The sequence below is a fragment of the Anopheles stephensi genome, chromosome 3, assembly GCF_013141755.1.
Source record: "Anopheles stephensi strain Indian chromosome 3, UCI_ANSTEP_V1.0, whole genome shotgun sequence".
NCBI classification, from domain to species: domain Eukaryota; kingdom Metazoa; phylum Arthropoda; class Insecta; order Diptera; family Culicidae; genus Anopheles; species Anopheles stephensi.
In genome coordinates, this window is record NC_050203.1 from 18,519,137 (window position 1) to 18,528,436 (window position 9,300).

Genomic DNA, 9,300 nt, shown 5'->3' on the forward strand with positions numbered 1-9,300 from the left:
CATATTCTACGGACTGTCTATCTATAGATGTAATAATGGGAGAAATGGAACAACTGAAGAATTTACGGAGCAGCAACTTTATTTCATGACCTTATCGCTCTGCTGACGTTTCGCTACTGATCTACTTTTCATCCTCTGCCCAAGGTGATCCTTCTCATTTTACTCGGTACAGGGTGATCCTGCCTGCTACCCAACTAACGTTTTTGATTTTACATCCGGTCGTCCTGATTGAAGTCAGACCCTTGATCTTCATCATCTCCCTCTTCTGCTGTTAACGCATAAGCCCATAGCCTCATATTATCTTCACTTGTACTCGTCTCTAGCGGTCCTTCGCCAAGTCCTACTTTCCTAACGCGATACCGCCCGTTGCGGTTTACATGCATAATTTCGTAGGGACCCAAGTATTCGCTGGCAAGTTTCTTACCAGCAACAAATTGCGTTCGTTTGATAGCTACAAACTCTCCTAGCTTATACCCTGACGCAGGTTTTCGTTTCTTATCGAATTGATCCTTGTAGCGCCGCTGCGCTTGTTCTATAGCAATACGAGCGTCTTTTCGCAATTCCTGCCTTACGTTATCATGATATTCATACAATTCTTTATTTATAATTTCCCTCAGCTGATCGTCACTGCTATTTTTCATCTTCACGCCAAACATCAGTTCAAACGGTGTTTTGCCCGTTGTTGAATGATAATACGAATTTATCGCACGTTGCACTCGGTTCACCCACTTAAACCATTTTGACGGATCTTCTGTCGATAGTTTCGCCAGCATTTCTATAGCCGTCCGTTTAACTCGCTCCGCTTGTCCATTTCCCCGTGGCACTCCGGTAGTAGAAACGATGTGCTCGATACTCTGGTTCTGAACGTGCGCAGCAAACGTATTGGACGTGAACGCTGATCCTCTATCGGTGATAATCCTTGTCGGATTTCCAAACACGGCTGACCAACACTCCAGTTTCCGTAGTACTTCCTCAGCAGTTGTAGTACGTGTGGGGTATAACCAAACAAATTTAGAAAAACTATCAACTATTGTTAGAATATACCTGTATTGTTTCGCTGTGGTATCCATGGGGCCTACGTGGTCCATATGAAGTGTGTGCAAAGGCACGTCCCCTTTCGGAATAGGACTCAGGTAACCCTCCTTCAATCCAAGCTTTTTATTGTGCAAAATACACGGAACACAATTGCCAATGTGTTGTCGCACCTTCATCTCCAAATGAGGGATCCAAAACTTTTGTCTTATACCATGCATCATCTTTTGTACTCCAATGTGACCTGCGTTGTGAGCATCTGATATTATCTGCCTTTCCATCAGACGCGGAACCACCAACAAGTCTTGCCCTTCCACAGCTCGATGTAATAGACCGTTTTTCATTTTGTAAGGATCGTACTTTGCTTTCTCTAACACAGCCATGATTGCTTTCAACTGATCGTCTTGTTTGTTTACTGCTTGTTCCTGCACGAAAGGCAGCCTGCTGGGCGCATGCCTAAATGGCATTATTTGTCCATCGGGAACAATTTCCAGTTCAACCGGACTTTTACTTGACCATTTCGAGATGGTTTTCTCCTTATCTTTGAAATCCTCGATCATTTGCCCTATCTCATTCCGATACTGATGATGTATTGATACTTCATTTGCGCCGTTTATCGTCAAAGCATTCGCACACAACACATCGCATTGTTCCTGATTCTCGCTCACTCTTGGTTTTAGTTTAACGCCCTCCGCAGTTACCAAGGCGTCCATCGCACACAACGCATCCCTTCCCAAAATCACTTCGTAAACACTGCTATTGTCTGGGACCACATAAAAAGACATTACCGGATAATTTTGCCCGTCGATACACACTTCGGTTTCTACCCGACCCAATGCCTTCGTTTTTTTTCCACCAAAACCGTTGAATAACATGTCGGTCTTTGCCAACAATAGGCTACCGATTTTGTTCATAACACTGTATTGTAACAAACTGTATTCGCTGCCGGTGTCAAAAAGCGTTTTGAAATAGTATTGCCCGATGCGCATGTCAACAGTTCCACTATTTTCACTCGAAACGAGGTTCGTATTCGCAGGATTGTGCCTGTTTCGATTTCTTGGACAACTGTTCGACACGTGGCCGCGCTCACCGCACGAATAACATTTCGGTCCTTTTGTTCGAGAATCACATTCCCTTGCTCGATGACCAACACCACCACACTCGAAGCATTTTTTCGGGTTTTCTTCTTTAACACACTTCTTAGCTTCATGTCCGACATCGCCACAATTGTAACATTTTCGTTGATTTCTTGGTTCAACTCGCGTAACACTCTTTTCCGATGTTCTTTTGGCTTCTGCTCTTTCAAGGAATAACAATTCCTGCTTTAGCTCGGTCATGTTGCTCGTTCGATACAGTGACGCACGCATTCTTGTTTCATGGGTCACGCCGTCCACGATGTATTCGATTAGGCTGCATTCGTCAATATCGGCGTCACGAGCTATGCGTTGCATTTCATATACGTACTCAAGCATAGTTTCCTTATGCGTTTTCCGTCGAGCCATAAGCCTTCTATGAACATCACCCGAGCGCACTATCTTTTCGAATTCCTTTATCAGTTTAGATCGTAACACCGGGTAGGATGATAAAGTTTTTTCCGTCGCCAGGAAACTTCTCGCAATGCCCACCATCTTACGTCGACACATGATGAACATTTGGTCTTCGGACCACAGTGCCATTTTTGCGACACCCTCAAAATCGTCGAACCACGCTCTAATATCCTTTGTCAAATCCGCTCCATAGGGCTCAATTCCGTCCTCCACATCTCGGAATGAGTATGGCTGCACTGGTGTATGGATTATGGCCGTTTTTGTCGCGTCTACTAGCGATCCGCTTTCCGCATCCATATAGCCCGTTGTGTTCGCGGCATCTTCGATGGGATTTTGTTCGGGAACGGCTTCTAACGTTATTCCGGAATCCATGATCCGTTTCGCCAGGTCCTCTTTACTGCCGGACGTAGCCAAGCCAGCCATTTCACACTTCCGCACTAGGCCAACACGCGTAAATTCTTCCACCAATCGTTCCATAGTTTATTCACACCTCACGACCGGTAACACACAGCTCACATACACGTCGATTGTTTCTTTTTAGTGCACACAGCACTCTCACATGAAAAACAGCACACAGCCGAAGCACCGAATACTTTCCAGGAAACGCCTACCACACACGCGCACGTCGATCCCTTGGCGCACACAGCAACCACTCACACGACCTGCCGCACACAGCTAGTAAAGCGAACCTTTTCTGCGTATCGGTATATTCACACCCGTGCAGGTCTTTATTTTGGCGCACACAGCAACCACTAACACGACCAGCCGCACACAGCAAACGGGTTTTGGGAATAGGTATATCCCACTTCTGACACCAAATGTAATAATGGGAGAAATGGAACAACTGAAGAATTTACGGAGCAGCAACTTTATTTCATGACCTTATCGCTCTGCTGACGTTTCGCTACTGATCTACTTTTCATCCTCTGCCCAAGGTGATCCTTCTCATTTTACTCGGTACAGGGTGATCCTGCCTGCTACCCAACTAACGTTTTTGATTTTACATAGATGTAATGCATGATCAGTATCAACTACAGGTTACCAACCTCACCGAGTTTGTCAGTTTTTGTTATAAAAACATCGATGCTGGGCTCCAAGTTGACGCGGTGTATACTGACATCAAGGCGGCGTTTGACAGTGTTCCACACTCTCTGCTACTCGCTAAGCTTCAGGTCCTTGGGCTTCCTGGATTGTTTCTGGCGTGGATGAAGTCCTACCTCATCGACCGGACGTATCGCGTGAAGATGGGTTCAGGCGTCTCGCGCTCTATTAAAGCCTTCTCGGGCGTGCCACAAGGGAGTAATCTCGGACCACTGTTGTTCGTTATCTTCCTTAATGACGTTACGCGTGTGCTTCCCACTGGTAGTTACCTCCTGTATGCCGACGACCTGAAGCTATACCTCCCGATTCGATGCCAAGCTGACCAGGTGCGTCTTCAAAATGCCCTACAAGCGTTCCAGCAGTGGTGCTCTACAAACGGTCTTAAACTCAGTGTTGAGAAATGCGTCGTCGTCTCTTTCACGAGGAAACGTTATCCCTTAGCATTCAACTATGCTTTAGATGGCTCATCTCTTGAGCGCAAAAGCTGTGTACGTGACCTAGGAGTGCTCCTTGACGAGAAGTTGAGCTTTCACGACCAGCTTGAGCATGTTGTTGCTAAGGGTAACCAACTAACTGGACTGCTGAAACACATCACGCGTGACGTCAAAGACCCCATCACGATGAAGCAGCTTTATTGTTCGCTGATACGCTCCGTGGTCGAATATGCGTCAATCGTTTGGTGGCCTACTGCAGCGAGTTCCTTGGCCCGGTTGGAGTCGATCCAGAGGAGGTTTACCCGTTTGGCTCTGCGTTATTGGGGGGAGCAGGTGGACTACACTGGACGCTGTGCGCTGCTTGGTCTAGAGCCGCTTAAACAACGCAATTGCAACGCACAAAGGCTATTCGTTGCGGCATTACTGGACAATCGGATTGACTCGCCCGCGCTCCTTTCCCGACTAGGACTCTACGTCCCGCCGAGATCTCTCCGTGCACGATCGCTACTTGACGTGGAGGAGCGCCGCACTCGATTTGGCTCCTCTGACCCACTTATTTTAATGTGTCGTGAATTCAACGCCGTGTGTAACCGTTATGAACCTTGTATGTCTCGTACCACGTTTTTAAATTGTATTCGTACTGTGCGGCCTTATACGTGTTAATTGTAATTATTATCTAGCATGCTTCAAGGGGGCCACTCACGGCCCGTTGAATTCAAATATACCAAATACCAAAAATACCAAAATACAGAGCTATGTCTAGTGAGGCTGAGGATGTTGTCTTCTATAGTCCTCTCTTTCTCTCTTAGGTCACAACTACCATTTCTGGCTTACTAGACTTTTGGTTGGGCTTTGAACCCCACTCCTGCCGTATGAAGACCGGCGCTACTGTCGCCTATACCACCGGGTCGTTCCTCCTGGATCCGGGCGTCTTCTAATGCTGTTAATAACAAATGAAGCATGTGACAAATTTTGAACCTAATTTGGTTGGGGGCATCCTTTTTTTCATTCGTAAGGAATTGGGGCATCCTTTAATTATCCTCAATCTAGGATGTACTGTGCATCTTTTAACCTTCTTTGACCTTTAAAATTATTTTTAAAAAATTATATCATATCAATCAAGGGAGAACGGAAAGTCCATATAGCTAGTATCAATAAGTTTAGAATGTCAGAAATGGCTGGTGTAACCTAAAAAGGTCGTTAAGCCAAGAAGAAGAAGGGGCCGTTAATCACAACAATTTTCGCTAATGTTCAGTTCAAAGGCAAGGTTTGTAAGCGGACATAATCCAGATCATATCAAATCTCTCTGTGAATTCTGTATTCCTTAATCTTAGATTAATTAATCCTAGGCATTGGATAACAAATGCTCCAAGTCAAAATCTGCTTAAATAAATGAGCAAATACGAGAGCTAAATCCATAAAGCACATATAATATAAATATTTAAAAATATTTTATTAATAATACTTATTTGTATCCCCTCTATCCGCAAAACTCTTTGTTTCCTTGTGCCAATCTGACCCAATACATCCCATCGCATGTGATGGAATGGTGTCAGGTAATTGGCTAAAATTATAAACACCCAGCCGCAGCACAACCACCACCCATTCGGGTTCATTCTTTAGATAGTTAACATACTTCCTCTGCCGCCGTACCGTGCCGCATACCGGCGGGTCACAAAACGGGCAAAAATAAACACCACTGTCTATCAAACCAATCGCGGCCGTCCCGGTGACCAGTCCGGCCGCCGGTACGGTGCAGCAAAACTTGTTTGTCCAAGAATAAAAGTGCATCGACGACCTCATTTTGGGGCATCGCACGGGGGGCGAGGAGTATTTTTCCGCCCTGTCTCTTCCTGTCACCGATCTCAGCATCCCAGCAGCGACCGCATTTGTGGCGGGCCGAGCGTTCCCGTTGCTTTTGCAAATCCATCCCAGCTAATGGGCGACAGTTTGAAGCGATTAAAACGATAAGTTGCATAATTATAATCATCCACTGTGCACCGTGCATCCTGCAAAGATCGTAGGCTCCCATTAGATCGCGCGCTCGGTTTGGCTCGGCCCGGTGTGCGAAAGAATCATCTACTTTTCCCCCCGGCACACCCGCTTATGCTGCACCACTTCCCATGAGGTCGATAATGAATATTTCATGTGGCCGAAACAATTTATTATGTGGCGCCATCAACGCGCCCCGTTCGAGCCTCATTTGCCTCGTGACGTGACGTGACGATGGATGGGGAAAGGGTTGGCACGCGTGGCCGGCGAAAGGTGCTAAAGGGCGAGAAGGGAGTGTAGAAACCATACGGGTGGATCGGGAAGGGATGTTTCGCTCGTTTCACGTCTCACGATTCAATCGCACTTTCTTTCGTTCAGTCGGTCAAAGTCAAAGTCGTGTCTTTCTCCTGGTGTTGGTCGCGTTGCTCGGTGCTCTGGCACAGGCTGGCTGGGTGCGTGTTGGTCGAGAGCTTAAACACAGTACACAGCAGCGTTTGATGAATCTTGTGGGTTTAGTTTGATTAGGGTTTTGTAAAGCTTATGGGATATTTCCAAGCGATGTTCCAGAACCATCGGTCTTTGGATCTAGTGTATAGGTTTTGTGATTGCGCTATTCTACAAATAATTAATTTAAAATATATCATCATGGATTTTTTAGATATTTTCTTCTTCTTCTCAGCTTAACGACCTTCTAAGGCAAGTCTGCCACTTCCGGTTTACTAAACTTATTGATACCATGTAGTCAGTCGGGGACTACGGGTAGATATTATAATATGTTATTGCAATGATCCGTCCGATCCGAACCCGTAGAATCTCTTTAGGACTCCAAGCGACCTGGGGGTGATCCTGATAATTAGCTGTGCTCGAGTGAGAAATTCCTTCCTTACAGTTATGCAGATTGCAGTTACTCCGATCCCAATCTCGGATTTTAATTTTTTTCTGAATCTAGTTCTTAATCCGAATTCAAATCCGAATATTCATTGCAAAACCTGTCCCCAATCCGCAACTGATTCCTTATTTAATGCCCTGATTTAATCCTTATGTGAAACTGGATCTCAATCCGAATCTAAATCACAATCCGAAACCAGATTTAAATCCAAATCTGGATCTCAATCTGAAACCGGATTCCAATCCAAATCCGGATTAAAATTCAATGTCTTATGCTATTTTGGCTACTAAGCTTCCCGCTGATTTACAAGAGTAAATCCATCGAATTATTATAAGATTTAGCTCATCGATAATCTATAAGGATAAGTCAGATGGCACAGTTAAGACAGACACTATCCTTCAAAGTGGAATCTAACTATAACTAGTTAGAATAATGAATTTCTAATAACCCTTAGACACCTGAATACTCCACATTACACTTCTGAACGCTTTTACTTCTAACTCTTTCCTAAAAGACCAATTTAACGGCTATCAAATCAAAAGTGATTTGCGTTCGCCTAGCGCAAAGTGAGACCAACATAACCCATCCACCCCCAACGACACACGATACGGATCATCATGCTTTTCGTGTGCAATTTGAAAGCCTTTTTCCCTCCGAAAGTGGGTTATCGTGAGCTCGTATCGATGGAACGTGGTTCGGCCATGGTTTTTTTTCCTCTATCCTTAGATCCGGAGCTTGTCGTTGCGGGAGAATCGTGATCGTACCTTTTGCTAAAGCTCACGATCAACACCATCAAACATGGGTTTGCTGTAGAGCGTTGGACAGGTAAAACACTTTCACACTGTTTTCTTTCTCTTTCCTATAGGCTCCTAAGTCTTCCTCACATTCTAGTAGAAACACAAAAAACTGTATCTGTTTTCCGTCTGTTCACACCTACCCACGGATAGAGATGAAGACAATTTGCAGAACTGTCCGGGCGGAAATTCGCAACTCCATGACTTTTAATAGCTCACATACTTCTCGGCCCAGAATCTACGATCACGATCGCCGGCACCGAGTGATTGCCTTCCTTCGGACATTTCGCAACTGTATGCCAGACATGTTGGGTTGGGCCCACGATACCAGCCCGGCAACTCGGGTCACACCAGCAACCGATCTGGTGAAGATCGGTCAACCAACCATTCCGAGAGTCCGAGCCCAACCATTCTGGTTCTGGTTACGGTACGGTTGGTCGTATTTTACGTATGGGATTAATTTATGCAAACGATTCGTGTAAATTATAATACGAACATGCGAACGGAGGGCTTCGCCCTACCAAGCCAAAAGAAAAAAGACTACAAAAAGAAAATCCAACAGCGCCAAAGCGGAAGGGCGAACACGGTGGCACGGTGGCATCGTGGTAACAACATTTCACACGATTCGTCTACGAATTCTGCACCTTCTGCGCGGCGTTGGGACGGAATCGCCGGAAGGCATCGCGAAACGGCTGTTGACCCCGCGACGAATGCTGCGCACAGAAGGAACGAATCCTTCCTTCCGTGATGCCTGTGGCCGTCTGTGCAACCGTCGTCGGTGTCGTTGGGTACACGCCTCCCCACGTATCCCCCGCCCGGTACAATATCTGATCGGTCATATATCTGACTGTTTTGTGTGCCCTTTTTCCAATTTTTCTTCCCTCTGCTTTTCTCTTTCTCTCTCTCTCTAAACTGAAGAAATACAATCCAATTCGATCGGAGGCGCAATTTCGCTTACCGCGTGTGTGAGTGTATGTTTTGGCTTAAATCTTCGTCTTTTCGCGCATTAATTACGCGACCGCAAGCTGTGTGATTAAGCTGCCGGACGCACTAAAGTACCTGGCACGAAACGAGGGCCACCCTCCTCCATCGTTGATCGTTTGGTTTGGGTATTCTTTACAGGCCTTCCGCACAGGTTTTGCAAATTCGTTCTTAATCACGTACCCCTCTATTCAACCGTTGCGCGTGTGCAGCTTTCCATCATAAATAAACTTAATTAGCAGGCAATGGTCGCAAACCGGGGTGGCTGAGTGTTCTTGGGCGCTGTGTGCTTCGAGCTTGATTTTTGGGTGTTATATTCGTCGGATCCGGTGGATCGGGAGTGGGGTTTGCTTTTGGGGGCGGTAAAACAGGAAGACACCGATGTTAGAATGAAAGGGCAAGTAGATTTGGATGATTGTAAGGTTTTGCTTTTTTTGCTGAGCGACAAAAGCGGTACAGGAAAAGCAAATTAAAATTGATGATCAGTTTTTAATCATTGAACGGGGGTTTGGAAATTAATGTATCTGGGG